Source organism: Platalea leucorodia, assembly GCF_965183815.1.
Source record: "Platalea leucorodia genome assembly, chromosome: 4".
NCBI lineage: Eukaryota > Metazoa > Chordata > Aves > Pelecaniformes > Threskiornithidae > Platalea > Platalea leucorodia.
In genome coordinates, this window is record NC_138826.1 from 9,406,315 (window position 1) to 9,423,250 (window position 16,936).

At 35.4% G+C, this 16,936-nt stretch overlaps 1 protein-coding gene across 1 annotated transcript in view; it reads right to left on the reverse strand.

Annotated features, from left to right (window-relative positions):
* ATRNL1 (attractin like 1) overlaps nt 1-16,936 on the reverse strand; it is a gene marked incomplete at both ends in the record, with an annotated part of 524,731 nt that overhangs the window by 286,435 nt on the left and 221,360 nt on the right. The gene's annotated exons all lie outside the window — the stretch shown is intronic.

Consider the following 16,936-nt stretch of genomic DNA (forward strand, 5'->3'; position numbering starts at 1 on the left):
CAGTGAAAGAAGAGTCAATTGGTAAAATACCAATTTCAATTGTTTTTAAAACGTTCACACAAAACTTACAAAGCTGAAAAATGGACCAGTTTAATCCTTCTTTGTTGAAGCCCATTAACTGCTTTCCAGCAATCACTGCTTAGTTGTATGAAACTTTTTTTTAAACTGTGAAATTATTGGTCCTTCTTAACAGCTTCAGAGACAATTGTAAACACTCTTCATCCACATTACCATTTTCCCTCTATAGTTCCTAAGAACGACTAGTAGGGCACCTGTCTGTCATATCATGAGAAGGATGATTTCATTCCTTTATTAAGATGACACCAATGGAGTCACTTCACTTTTGCTGTTACAGATTATTCACATCAAAAGGTGGACAAAAAAAAAGGAATAATGAAAAAATAAAATTATATCACATAAAACATAATAAAAGCAGAGCGAGTACAGCAGATGGGACATACCAGCTTCCTCAAAGGAGAATCAAACCTATTCAGATAGATGGTTACATAATTTATTTTTAAAACCTCTAGTTTCAGAGATTTCAGAAACTGCCTGTGCCACCTTTCCTTTTAGCATGTCTAAACTAAACATCACTTACTGATATTTAGGCCCATTTCTTCTTCTAGCCTTCTTTCTCCATCTCCTTGCCCCATCATCAGTCAGACATCTTTAGCTGCGTGATTGCAGTATCGCCCCTTAAATCTTCCCTTCATGAGATTAACAAGTGAAATCATTTCAGTATTTCCTCAAGCCATTTTTTCTAGACCTCTTTGCAATTTTTACTATCCTCTGAACTCTCAAGTTGAAACCAGAAAAAGCTGAGTAGAGTAAAAGGACTGCTTTACAAGTTTCACTTAAAACACTGTTCTTCAAGGTAACTAATCCTGTTTGATGTCTTTGTATTCATTTTCATTTTGTTCCCTTTGTATCCTGAGTTACTGTTTGAACGAAATTAACACAAGAAATGTCAGCTTAGCAACAGAATTTTAAAAGTATAATATTACTTTGTATGATCATTTAAATAACAACTTGCTTTTGCTACATTGTAAGTTTAAAAAGCCTTTAAAAACCTTATTAATATTATATATCATTAATAAAAATTGAATTTCTTTCCCTCTGCAAACTCTAGAAATGTTATTGCAATGATGTACTATTTACCATTAAGTTTCTTCTGCAAGAAAACACAATTAACCTTAGCACACCTGCTATCATAATGTTAGAAATTGTCACTACTGTATCTTGTATATTCATCAATTTAAATTGAAAATACCAAAATAAAAAAATTCCTTCCTCCATAATTTGCTCGATTTAATCATACTGACTGAGGTTAAACAAAGGTAATGTTAAACAAAGGTAATGTTTAAATACCATGAAAATAAGTTTAAAAAATATAAGCAAGAATTTAAGCAGCAGGGTATTTCATAAAAATAAAAATTCACACACAAAGCAACTCATCCATAGTGAGTGCACCCCAGTAAGTCAGTATTCATGCTAATGGAGAGAGCATGTAAGTGGACCTGAACAGAAACTGATGGTTTAATACCATAGTATAATGCAGGTTATCAATGTGAATGATAAACTATGTGAAAGCACCCCATGGATGAAACTCCATTTAATGATCTGATTAAGCATTTGTAAATTTGGGAGTATCAATTCACATTGGTAGTAGTATGATAAGGAGTCTACACATTGCAATTACGCACACAGATTTTTCACTGATTGCTTTAAAAGATTAAATTCTGTCATACTAGAACATCATTTGAACTTGTCACCTCAAATGTAATCAGTTCATTATTTTATGTTAAATTATTATGCCTTTTTTTTTTTTTTTTCCCCAAAATCAGATGTCCTGGCTCTTTTACATTTGGCTACTACAACAGGTGTAGAATAATCACCACTAAAGCAACTTCCTCAAACTACACCAGCCAAGCATAAAGAAAAACACAAACGGAATGTGAGGCATCTTAATGGAGTAACAAAATTGTACCGCTAACAATGGTACTGTGCAATTTAATCTTCTAACTGCAAAACGATGCCTTGGCAGGCTAATAACCGTACACTGCACTGTCACTCTGTTCAAAGATGGATTCAAACTGAAGGTGAAGAACCATTAGGGTGGCCAGGAGGGGAACAGAAAATGAACCTTATCAAAGGCAAAGAATAGAGCTTGCTTAGCCGGATAAATCAAAGGCTGAGAGGGAATATGATTGCCATGTATAAACACACGAAAGGGGGTAAACACCAATTAGAATTAAGAGCTACTGACGTCATAGAAAATGGCTGCACAATAACAAATGTGTATAAACTGAATGATCACATTTGTGGAAATAAAGGAGCTTTTTGAAAATATTTTAAGTTCAAATAGCAATGAAATCTGCTTTTTAAAAAAACTGGAAGAGTTTATGAAAACGTTTGCTTGCAACATCAGGTAACGTCGTCCTGATGACGGCAAGGTTCCTGCCGGCCCTAAGCTTACATGACTAAGATGTCAGAAGACCACTTTAATGTTCCATGTGTATTTGCAAGACTTGGAGCCCAGCACATAACACTTGTTGCCCTTTTGTAATTTTGTAAATTACTATATACATCAGCAGTTAGTAAAAAATAAGTAAAATTTATTTTAATGAAAAGATTAATAATGGAATCAAATCTTGGATAGAATAATACTTAGTATGCATGAAAACCAAGGACTGAAAAGTTACTGTATGCTTCCCTTCCAAACTTGCTTTAAACACAATTTGAGACACTGGGTCAAAATATTTAACACAGAAGATGAACACACCATTTAAATATGCCTCATTCCTGAGAGCCAAAATAAGACCAAATAAGACAAAGGACTGTCAAAAGAACAGGGTGATTATATCCATGTTCAAGATGTTTTCAAGTAGCCCTTATTTATATGAACTCTAAATAAAATTCAGAGGAACTGGATGTAAAGAGATGAATATCAGTCTTTACAATGAAACCAAGACAAGATCCAAGCATATCAGATTAGTATAATTTTTCCAGCTCCTCAGGATGCCTCTTCTAGTTAGAATGGAGAAGTGAATTGATTACTTTGCAAATAATACAGCTGCAATTGATTTTTTACCACCACTAGCCTTACCACAGATGAATACAGCTTTAAAAAGGATTTTTAAAACAAATGAAGTTCTGTGTCTAATGCCCATAGAATATAAATAAAGTGTTATTAGTTTAGGGAAAAAAAAAAAGAAAAAAAACACCACACAAAAAAAACCCAACAAAAAACAGTGTAATCATTTTACAAAAAAAAACATTATCAGCTTACAGTACTTAATACAGATATGATGTGAATTAAATAGCTTTTCGCCTTTTCTAATGCCTAAAGAGAAGGCAACAGCTAAGGAAAAATCTGTTCTTACTGATGCCCATGGGACTTAACCACAAGAGTGCTAATATATCTGTTATTTAGGGCAGAACACACATCTTTCGTTATATTCTCACTGAAGAGCTGACATAAGCACTTCAAAGAATGCCACCGAATGCCTTCACTTTGGCATGGATGCAGCGATACAGCTACACCACGCTCATGGTAATGAGTGATGCTCATCCCCCAAGAGAAAGCAGAGCCAAAGATTTCCTTTTAAACCTTTTGAATATACATATTATCTATACTTTCTCCACTGACATCTCACCACCGACTGCGAATTGTAACAGTAACAATAAAAAGTTGCAAAGCTTCCACCCTTATATTTCAGTTTAATGCTGCTTTATACTATTTCCCCTTTTTTATCCTTGCTGCTACTGAAGAGATGCACTTCGTCCTTGTTCTTTCTATTCTCTAGTGTGCACACACAAGCACTGTCAAATTTTCAGTACAGGAATGTACATTTAAATAATCATATGCCAGAAAGGGAAAAAAAAAAAAAAAGAAACAGAGTTTAATAAGGATGATGATTATGCTACACAGGAAAGATATCAGTTGAAAACAAAGATTAAACTGAAGAGGTACTTCATATGTTATGCTCTGTACAATGGATATGTCTTGCAACTACAAGTAGTGCAAAGTCCCCTCCATGGTAACATTTACAAGCTTCTCAGGTCATTTTTGGAGAGTACCATCTGATCATATCACTTTCTAGCATTACAAGTTAAGTCACCTACGCAGGTATAATAAGTAATTTATGGTCTTCAAAGAAGCCACTCACTGGGACAGCAACTCCAAAAGGGAAAAATTAACATCTGACAGGTCAAAATTTAAAACGACATTTATCTCAGAAAATACTGTTTACACATTTTGGTTTTATGATGATTAGAATTAGTGTCTACAAAAGCCACATCTCATTCTGTCTTAGGAGACTATCCAGATGCCATTTAAGTAACATTTTTTCTTCAAGAAGGCAGATATAAATATGGAGCTCAAAAGGCCTAACAGCTGGATATATACCAAAATAAACTTCTATTTATATGATACAACTTATTATTTTAAATAATGACCTCAAGATTTATAATTATTTTCATTATTTTTAAATCCTTGGGGTCAGAGGGACTTTCAAGGAGAATGTGCTGAATTGCAGTGAATTCCTGGGATTGATCTTAATGTCTTCTGTAAATTTGTTGAGCTCACACTTTACCACATAGGAATAAGTCATTAACTTTGAATGTCTTAAGGAGAGGGCAAAGAAGGGATCCTATCGCTGTCTCCAACTACCTAATGGTGGGTTGCAGAGAATATAGAGTCTTCTCAGAGGTGCACAGAAAGATGATGAGATACAATGGACATAAACTGCAACATGAGATACAAGGAAAAAAAAATTGACTGGAAAAGGATGTGAGCAATCAGATCGAACTTTGAAGTTGGTCCTGCTTTGAGCAAGGGGTTGGACTGGAGACCTTCAGAGGTTCTTCCCACATAAACTATTCTGTGTTCCCAGACTCAGAATTTCTGTATCTACAGCAAGTGAATTTTGTGCTATATCTATATTAATTTGATGAAGAGACCCAGTATGAAACACTTCCATTAGAGATAATTAATACTTTGTTATCAGTGAAAATTGGTCATTTCTGTAAAACTCTCATATGTACACAGTGGAGAATTTCTCAAGACACTACCACTAGGAATAAACCAAAAATAAAATTACCTTAAATGAAAACAATTCAAAGCCTGCACAAAGATGGTATTACGAGACAAAGGAGTAACGATGATTCTATATACATGCAAACAGCTTTTATTTCACTCAATTGAGAATATCTGACAGCTTGAATGGTTTTTCACTACCTGGACTGCTAGTTAATATGGCAATTTTAACAAGACTGCAATCTGTAACAATGTCAGTCTTGCGTATTTTTCTTGTCACAGTAAAGAATAATAACAAAAGGAACAGACGAGAAAGTAAAATGAGGACATCATGAAACAAGAAGAAAAAAGGAAGGAAAGAAAGGCAGAAGATTCACCTTCCCCCGGTTTTGTGTAAGGTATGTTCATCAAGGGGTAACAGAATGAAAGATTAGAACTATGAATAAAGTTCAAGTAAGATAAATAATAATGTACAAATAGAATAGCAAAATTTGTAGAACATATTGGTCTAAAATTTATTTTATCGACTTTAAGAATATATATAACAAGTATTCTACAACCAGCCATACTTACACATTTTCACAGGAGATCACTACTCTCCAGTTCATGCCTACATAGACCATCTCCTAACCCATTCCCAACAACATGTAGAGCAATACAAATAACACAGCTTCTACTTCTTCTGGATATTTTCCTGTTTATACATGCAAAGGGATCGTATTAATCCTTCCAGCAAAAGCACCACTTCGAGAAACTAGAATAATACAAATTCAACATGGCACATATTAAACTTTAACTAATGTGAAATGTAATTGCAAACAGAGATTCACATTTGTACAAATGTGTTTCTAATGCAAGGCACAGTGGGATGCTTGGATCTTTGTTTTCTAGTGTTATTTAAAGCTTTTGTCAATAACTGGCAAGAAAACAGTATCATTATTAATATATTTTTATTTAGCATGCTGAGGGAAAAAAGCTAAAATAATAGGTCACTTCATCAAGCCATTTGTATAGGAGGATAAGGGGAAGGTAATAAAAACTGCCTTTGATAGTATAAATGTGCAATCAAAGAATGAAGATCATTCTCAAGGATGCTATTCTGGACTCAGTTACACTGAAAAACATCTGGGGTTATGGTAGATAATCATTAAATTCCCAATGCTGTGGTGAAAGGGCTATGGTAATCCTGGCTGTATAGAGGAAATACTGAATATAGCGACAAGGGTGGACTGGAGTCACAAGAAGAAAGAGCAGGAAAGGTGGTGCTAAGGTTGCTCTGCTTGCTTCAGCAGCACAGCGTGGCCCATGGGGGAGCTGCTGGAAAGCACCCTTTTTCTGCCCCCTCAAGCACATCATTAACTTTGTATCTGAAACAGATGTAATCACGCTTGGAAAAGCATATCCAGTTCTGGCATCCATAATTCCCAAGGGATACTGCAATACTGGAGGGTTCAGAGAAAAGCCACAAGAATGACAGTAAGACCGGAGAAAAACTGAAGAAAAGGTGATGGAGTACATGGTAAGTATTTACAACAGCAGCACATCCTTTATAAGAGGGAGCTGCTCTTTCTAGCTTAAAACTGTATTTCAAGACTAGCCCACGGAAAGCTACACTTACCATGAATCACATGTTTTTAAACAGTGGTAATAATTAACAGCCAGAACTATTTAGTAGGAGTCTAGTGCATATCCCATTTCTAGAAATACTTAAGCCAAGACTGGATCTTTCTTTTTTTGCAATATATGGTCTAGTTGAAACAGCAATTAATTTGTGAAAGCCTATGCTTTACTTCATGTCTCATTTCAGATTATATGATCACAGCAGCCCCTTCTGGATTTATCATCTATGAGATATAACACCAAGGTAGCAATGAAATCAAGTGCTTACATGAAAAAGTAATGACAAGTAACTAATGTACTTAAAGCCAGATTTTTAAAAAAGCAGATGACCTGCAAGATTTCCACCCTCTTGTTTAATATGCTTACCTGGCTATCTGTGCCTGACAGTTGTTTGTCCTGCCTCCCTGAAGGCACAGAATACGTTTGTTTAATACAGACCAAGCAGTTTTGTTTTTTGTTTGTTTGTTTCTTCAAAATATATGCAATAAGCTTCCATATAATAAAGAATTCAAGAGATTTTTAAAACTACACCATTACCACAATTTAAGAGTCCTTAAAGCATTTCAAAATAAAAACTAACAATCAACATTTCATAACAAAAACAAACAGAATCACAGCCCTAGCATCCTTCCGCACAGTCTAAAGAAGTGCGCATTCACACTATAATCTAACAAAGAGCACAGCAGCTCCCCAACATCTGCCCAAATAGCAGCCAAGTTTGCAGGTCTGCGCTGGTCATCTTGCTACAGAAAAAGCTTGTAATTCTGCCCAACTTTGTGCTATTCTTGCATTGTTTCTCAGGAATGACATTTAAGGACTTTGACTTCCTCATATCTTCACATTGGTTAGCTCTGCTCAAACCATATAAATGTTAATCCATGAGGAACCATGGAATCGCTCTGGATTTGAAAATTCCAGAGTCTCACTAATATTTTCATTTTGTTATTTCACCATAGAAGTTGAAACATTGACCATATGGTTAAAAAATTAATACCTAACTTTGCAAAAAATAGAGGTCTACATGAAATACCTCATCACAACAAAAATACCTTAGAAGAAGCCCCAAAGATCAATATAAGGCAACTATTCTCCATTCTCAAGGATTGTCTTCTAGCAGCATAAAGTTTAACTCCTTGCATCTGTGACTGCAATAACTCCTACACATTAGAGTGCCATCAAAAATATTGATTCACTACAAGAAACATTCTTAAGCATGACTGCCTGCTTGATAGAAGGTAGCACTCCTTGTGCTAAGGATGCTGATGGCACCTTAGCCCACTCCTGAGAACGGTCCTGCAGATAAACAGCCTCAACTTTTGAAGCTTCAGTGCTTTTGGAAAGCTGGGAGTTAGAGAGCTCTGCAAACTCAGCTGTAACCACCCCTACAGTTTCTAGCTAGCTTTCCACAGCCTGAGGAATTAAGCTCTGATGTCCTAACAAAATCCCAGAGCTGTATTTCCAGTCATTGCCGACAAGTTTACCTAGACCTGGAAACTACTTTTTCCAGGGTTGCTGGCTCAGAGACAGTTCACCATGATATATCCTGTTGGTTCAGTGCTCAGAGGTCAGATCTGGAGCCTTCAATTCATGGGACAAGTGACCATGTGCTGCTGCTGAATGACAGTAATATGACATAAATGAGCTCTGGTTTGTGTTTTTAGAGGGGGGATTCAGTTATTTCAGATATCTTATAGCTCTGAGTGACAATTCAGAGCAGCCTGATCAGCAAAAACATCTGTAACCAGAAGACCTTAGGAAACCCAAAAGCTACTCTAACTTGAAAACCTGAAATTCCTGTCAGTGTCAGGACCACGATCATGTTGGTGAGACTGAGAAGAATGTCATTGCTACACAGCAGCTGTGTCACTGTGTCACAAACACCTTACATTGGAATTTTTAAGTTGATCTTGGACCACTGACATTTTGTTTATTAAGATATGTTGAAAAGCATGGATTTGGTCCAGTTTGGCACAAATCCAAATTTAAACAAAACTATGAGAAACATAAATCCTGCACATTGTTCACATTTATCTATAAAATCCTGGTTAGAGAGGGTTACTAAGGTTTCTAAAACTGACAGTCGTGATAAATAGGATGAAAATATCTATTCCCTACCACCATCTTCCTATTTCTATTCTGATTCCCTATGAGTCAAACATTTACTTTCACATTATTCTGACTGTGGGAGCCACTGTGTATGACCTTTATAGGCTTCTGCGGTTCAACAAGGCATGGATGTTTTCTTCAGGGAGAATCTTAATCTTTGAAGGGTTTTTTTCTTATTATTAAAAAAACAGGTTTCTATACCCTGTCATATGTTCTCTCCCAAAATCCCAAGATGAATAATTGATTTATTTTCCTATAGCTAATCAAAAGTCCTGAACAAATAAAAGCTATCTTTGAGCAATATTTTCTATTTAATTCTAAATGTTCTAACTACAATTTACTTAATTAAATAGATAAGGGAAATGGAAATTATAGAAAAAAATCTCAATACCTACTTGCTAAACATCACAGGGAGATAATTTTTATTAGAAATACCATTATCTATACATCTCAATTGTGTTATACAGCTACGAGTAGATGGTGCCTTGGTCTGTCTGGAAAAGAAAACCCTATACAATTGGCACATCAGTTACAGGAGTTATTATCTCAAACATTCAAGTTATACACCAATTAAAACTATGCATCATTGAGGAATAATTGTCTCTTAATTAGGTGTTTTGGTTCCCTTAAATCATGAGCCGAACTATTAGCAGTGCTTCTGCTTTCTGAGAAATATATCAACTATGTTAAATATTTACAGATATTCTGGTGGCTCATATTAAACCTTTCCTAAGGTGACTGGAAAAAGAAATGTACCAGGGAGAGTCATGAAATTAACAGTTACATTTATTGCAGTGGTGCAGAAGTTGGCACAATATGGTTGGCAAATAATATTTTAAGACAAATGTTAACAGCTCTATCACTGTTTTTTAAAGAAAAAAGATATAATCTACTAATCATAAAACACCTCCTCATTTTAGCAATACTTCAGGATTCATGGCAAGCATTTTGGAAAATGCTATATTGGAATTGGGCAGATTAAGTTTTTGGGGAATATTATACAGTCTTATGATTTATTCTCCACACAATTGGCCTTGCAACTACAAGGAAATAAATTATAGATATTATAGAGAGTCAATTTTCCAAGGCAAGAACAGGTAGGTTTCTGGTATTATACTTGATTAGCTCAGAAAGAAAAAAGGTAATCATAATCACTGTAACAGTTCACATTTGGGTAGTAATTTTCAACTACTTTACATAATGCAATAATTACACATGTAACAGATATACCTGTAATAATGCAACTATGACACAGAATTTTTAATAATGGTATTTAATGTGTTGAAAAACAGAATGGATTTTAGTTTTAGAATCTAGTACTGAAAGGAATGAATTTTTACCTCCATGCTGCTGTCCCACTGATTTCAATTATAAAATCTTGAATTCCTTCACTTAGTGGAGTTGTTTTTTCTAAAAAATAACTCTAGAGCAAAAACTCTATTTACACTGAATTGAGAAACAATGAGAACATCTTTTCATATATTTTAATCAGATATAAGAAATAATCCTATGCAAGACACAAATCTGAATCTCCAGAACTTTTTCTGTCAAATAAACCAAATGTTTCCACTCTGCCATGCCCAGAATGGTAATTAGATGAGCCACTTTGGCAGAATATCGAAGTGCAAATGTATCATGAACTCGTACCAAAATCTGTTTCTTTAGATCTACATTCTCTTACTTTACAATCGTCACCTAATTCCCTTAATGTCCAACTTAATGCCTACAGTCAATGCATAAAGCCTGACAAAATACTAAATACTATACTATAATCTTCCTTCAAAATCTTTTCCAAAGCACTATATACTGCTAAATCTGTTGCTACCTGAATCACTTCTTTGCTACATTCAGATAACGAATTTGCATCTGCTTTTCTCCAGTCTCGTGGTCCTGCTTTTGGCCCTGCAAGTTCACGTCACTTCCTTTAGGTTCTAGGATGGATATTACCTGGTGCTTAATCTGAGGACATTAAGCTCAAGTTTTGTGTCCAACTCTGTTGAGGATAATTTTCATAAATATAAGATTATTATTATTATTATTATCAATCCTGATTTTACACTATGATCAGTATCATCATCCTATTGAAAACTGAAGCTAAGTATATATTTACAGTTTAGGTTATACCTCAGTCGTCTATAAACTAACCCACTCTGTACTGCTAGATGCCTTCTTTACCTGTTTTGTTTTGGGTTTGGTTTTTTGTTTGTTTGTTTGTTTGTTTTTATGTTCCAAAAGAATTTCCTGCTCCTTGCAGAATTGTAACTAAATGGTGGTTTGGTGGATTTCCCAGGTTTTTGTTGTCGGTATACTACCTTCAAACCTCTTTTTAAGAGAGGTTTTATACTTACTGTAAGAAAACTTCAAAGTCATTTTGGAAGCTAATGTATCCACTTCATCATCAATACTTGTTTAGTGTTTCAAGAGTTATAGTGTCTTCACACATAGCTATATGCAGTTACTCAGCAGCCTCTATGAAAACCATTAAGGCACTTAGAAATTTAAACGTTCACCATAAATCATAGAGATTAAATTTACGTATGCAATCACTGACAGGAGGAGGTTCTGTACAAGCACAGCTACATGTGGATAAATACACATTTTCCATGCACAGATTCCAGAATCATGACCTTGGCAAAATTTGGAAAGGCTTTAAAAACCAAAAAGCCCTGATTTTTATTTGTTAATTTAGTAATTATGTTTGTGTTCTGTTGTAACTTCTAACGGCAGTGACTGACAAGTTTTACTTCTTGGAGCTTTTACAACAGTATAAGTCATTCGTGAATGTTAAAAATTCAAAATGAACTCCAAAACAAAAAAAGCTGAAATAAATTATGCTACACAGTAAATTTTATTACAAGGGTAGATACGCTTCTTGATTTACATTACACTCCTTCTTCAGTTGCTACAGGCAGGCTATTAACAGGGGAAAGAAAATCAATTCTGAAACAGAAGCCAGTAAGCTGAAAGAACACTAGTTTCCCTTTTTAAAAAAAAAAAAAAAATCCCTTGAAAATTTATATATGAAGTAATTTTGATTATTTGTTGTGCTACATACAAATAAAATGTAAATCTTCACCATGATTCATTATTCTGTTCTGGCATACAAACTAATACAGGGTGCCAAAGATAGTTTTCCTCAGAAACAACAGTGCAGAAAAAAAAGAACCCAACAATATGCTACTAAAGCTTGCAGTAGGCTTGTTTAAGAATAATTAAATTCCTTCTCTCCAACACATTTGGGCATTCTACATGTACACTAACATCATGTCTAACTTCACTGCGACAATAATTGTTCTATGCTATGGAAACATGTAAGAGATTAACTATTCTTTGATCAAAAAATGAATAACAATAATTTTTTTTCATTAAATACAAACCTAATTTTGCCAGGCAGTGCTTTGCTGCTGAGGCTGAACCTCATAATTTAAACTGACCTTCCCAATTAAAGCTCAGACATTTGTGAATTCTTCATTTACACTTTAGGGAGGAAAGGAAATAACTAGTAGCACAATTATCATCTCCTGATACAGCTTTAAAACTGTAGAAAATTTCGCTGCTCAGGCACAAGTAGAGATCAGACTTACAAGTCTGACAGTTATAAAGAGACAGAGGTGCATGAAAGCAGCTGATCCGGAAGCAGGAATGCTATGGCTGTCCTTAGGGACAGAGGACTTCAGCTGGATAGCCAGGACAGTGCTTTAAGGGTATTTGCTTGTTTCATATGCACTTGCTACTTTTCAGAATATGGGAGCAACTGATGAAAAAAAAAAAAGGAAAGACATCTGTTACCAGCTTCAGTGACAAAAATCCCCTGCCATAAAATTAGTTTCCTGAGACTGACAAACATGTTGTTACTGCTGTTATTAATATTTGCATAGCTGTCAGAAGCCCAAGCTTTATGACTGCTTACTATTTCAGGGACCACTGACCATTATTTGAGGTGCTGGCTACAGTCTGAGTTACTGCGTTTCAATAAATGTTACAGCCTTCAAATTCCATTACCAGTGGAGTCTGAATTACATCTACTCTCAAAATAAAATAAAAATGAGCAGAAACAAGTTATGGGGCTTTGCCACAAGTTCTGTTCAGAAATCTAGCCCATTTAAGACAACAGCATTTTCTCATGGAGCCCTATTTAACAGGTACATAAGACATGGTACACCTAAAGGGCTGGGACTGTCAAAGACAGTCAAACGTAGGGATGGTAAGTCTGGGTGATAAATCATGTCCTATTACATAGACACTTGAACCCTCTAATAACAAAGATACTTTATACAGACTTCCCCTGAAAAGACGCATAAACTACCGTTGCCTGTGACAGTCTGGAACAGCTAAGCTTATGGCTCTGTATTCATTCTTACTTTCCAGTCAACTCTGCATTACATGAAACGGAGAAAAAGTCTGGTATAAACTCTTCCAGTAATTCAACAGGAAAATATCCAACATTTGTGTGCCAGCATATAACTACTACATACTTCTGAGAAAAACTGGTAGCTGTCCACATTACATCCAATAACAGGTCTATTTGTGGAAACAGCTCTAAGCTGAAGATGTCCTATATCACCATCTTTCTAATGACCCCTTATGCAACTATGTCACATTTCTGCTTCTCCTTTGATGTCAAGGAAGAAGAGATCTTATAGCTAAATAAAATGCTTTTAGCATCATGAAATTTAAATGCAGCATTTTCCCCCGAGGGCTGCAGAGCTCTCGTCCTGACTGAGCACCCAGCTGTGTGCCCGTAGCCATTATGGACAGAAGAAGGGGGCTGACTAATGGGAACCTAGAGTACAATTTTATAAAGAGAGCAGGACTTCACCTGAAACTGAAAATTTCCTGCATAGTTTCTATGATTGGCAAGTAATTCACTGCTACCCAGTGCTGAAGAACTTGTATTCTGACATCATTAGGCTCACCAGTGACAAAAATAAAATGGGTCACTGGGTAGTTGCTGGCAAAGAGTTATCACAGACCAGCACATCTTCAGGAAATTGTATGGACACAACCATCACATATCCTTTTTTCAAAGTCAGTAAATCATATTTCAAAAGAGGGTATTTTGTGTTAGAATCACCAGGAATTCATTAAGATTTAGGAAAAAAACTCCAAGCTTGCTGAATAGGTAACATGCCTAATAAAAGTACTTGAGGAAGCAACTGTGATCCATTGATCCAAATAAACAATCACCTACTGGGATGTACAGTTTTTCCTTGTAGTCATGAGAATCTTGAAGAGAATTAATGCAAAAATGGAGATAACACAGGTGACTTTGACAGAAAATGAAACTAAGTGCCTTGTATAATGAGGAGCACTGTTCCTTCTCCTATAGAAAATGAAACGGTAAGAGCAGTAACACCAATACCAACAGCCAAACCTTCCCAATGAATGACACAAGTAATCTTAGCTCCAGTGCCAGCATACCAGGAGGCATAAAAGGAGAGTGGTGAAATGTGTATCAATAACACAACTTGACATATCAGTTACAAGGGAAGCAACGTCACTATTTCTGCTTCCTTAGGAGCTCATTCATTATATAATCTATTCTTGACAAGTCACAATGAATAATGTAAATACAGGAGATGGGTACTGAGATTGTATTTGAAAAATGGCAGATGTCCTGAAGTGAGTATTTAGTCCTCTACAAAAGTATCGTGTAAAAGGTATGTGCCAGATTTCATGTTGCTATCTTACTTATTCCTATGAACAGAGTACTTCCCAAGGAAGCCACAGTAATTTCCTTAGCTCTAACAGGATTAAATGAAACCTTCAGTACTGAGTTGATATAAAATATCACTACATTTTTAACCAACACGATCCGATCAATGCAGTGTGACTGCATTAGTGGAAAGGACTATGGTGCAAATAGTTCGGTGTCTAAGACCATTTATGCATAGGCCAGCTTCCGTGACATCCAAAGCCCTGCACTAGAACACAGAGCTAACTCTCTAATCACCACAGAAAAGCAAGGGTGGCTAATTCAGGAACCTAATTTCTAGATCATTTGAAAATTAATTCAGAGATCATCTAGAAGAGTTCCCCATTCCAAACCAGAACTCAAATCCATCATCAGTATCTCGACTTACCCAAAGAGTCCTTTTGTCAGTATAGCATCACTTTTGTAAGAATTATCATCCTTTAAATGGACGCTCTCTAATACAGTAATAGACTGATATCATCCACTTTTGCATATTGTGAAGGTGAAACCTGGTATGCTAAGAGATGTAGATGTAGATGATCATAAATATCAGAACTGTGAACCCATTTCGTACTGGCCATGGAAACTTCAGCCGCTCAATAGGGATGAACCATGACTTCCCTCTCTTAACCCTAAGTTCTACGAAGGCTCATATATTTTTAAAATTTCTGTTTATATATAGAGAGAATCATAAAGTTAACATATAAAACTAAACTTGTTTCCTCTGAAAAGGTCCCTATTCCATTTAGCATTTGAAGATCTTATCTACTGCTAGAGCACCAATCTATATGGGTAACGTGAACTTCAGATATTTCCTTGGAAAAGAACAAATCACAGCATTAAAAAGTTGAGAGCTAAATAATAATCTTGTTGATTTAGAAAGGCAAATACAGAGGACAATATTAAAGTCCTGAAACAGTTTCCATAATTGGACCTTAGCATCCCTTTTCCACTGCATAAAATTGGAGTGACTTCATTTCTAGATGGAAGAAGTTCTTTATGAAAAATTAGCAGCACAGGAAAGGAATACTCAAGCACCATCAACTCTGAGACAGAACTGTCTAGACTGATGAATTTCAATGTGCCTCAAAAATAAATACAAAAAAAATCTGTGCAACTGTGGCAGATAAGGAAAAGTTTGATTAAAAAACCAAACAAGCAAACAAAGAAAACCGAAAGAAGGGATGTAACCAAAGATCAGGGATTCCCTTTATCAAGCATTAAAACATGTTGCCATTAAGGTGTTATGCTGCAGCGGGGATGGCACGGGAAGGAGCTGCAATCTGCTGACATCTGGCAAAGAGTTGCACATCTTAGGAATAGAACACCTTAATAACCCTTGTCTTACAGTGATAATATAGGCACCTTCCAATCTTATCGGTGAACGGAGTGTGTAATTCATTTACAGCTTAAAGGGCTTCATGGGTTTGTTTAGGAAGGCTGGTTTGGCAACTGGAGTTGTTCTGTCCTTAGAAAGTGGGAGTGGTGAGTGTAAAAAATATCCCTAATATGAAGAGTAAAAGAAAGCAGTTAACCTTCAGGGTTTTTTTATATAAAATCACACAGATTCATCCTTTGACACTGTGTAACACATATTTACAGTTAACATTCACGTATGATTAAAAAAAGTCTAGCTTTACTTAACACAACACAAGGAATAATAGTTCTCTGCCAGTTTACAGGTTGCCAGGTGACTGTTTTAATCCAGGAGGCTCCTCAGCAGATGACTTTATCATATATATATACATATGTATATATATGTATGAAACAGGCTCTGTATTTTATAAAAACATGGTTTTTTCCACCAAAATGGAAATCTGTAGGATATTTGTAATTATGGTTAACTGGCAAGTACTTTGAGCTTGTTCTGCTTTCCTGAGCAAATCACTAGGAATTATGAAATTTTATTATCATTTTAACAATTTAATTTTTAAGAATTAATTCCATAAGGGAGCTATAGCCAAAAGGTGGTCATGCACATAAAGAGCTCCTTGATTGGTGCAGGGGACACAGATTTTACAAATGCAGCAATAGTAATGGTAACTATAAATATTGCTGAAAGTTTGGGATGGGAGGGGCTGGGACAAAACCAACCATCGTTACATTGATTTTTTTTTTTTTTTTTGAGTCTGCCACTGCACTGTTCCAGAAAAAACTCAGTGAAATTGATTCCAGTGAAGTCAGAGAAGAATATAAATTCTAACCAAATACACTCAGTGTTACCTGAAGTTTGTAATATTGCAACATGATATAGACATTCAATCTTTAAGAAAATCAGACGCTAAGCTAATGATTAATGAAAGATTACACACAAATATCTAGGTACATACAAACATATTTGTATGCCTTCTTTCACGTACACATCTAAATGCATAAGATAAATTACAAATAAACATTTATGTTCAATAATTTTAATATCAGATTTTAAAATCTCCAGTCTGAAGTCTGATTCACTACTGAAAGCACAATTCTTATAC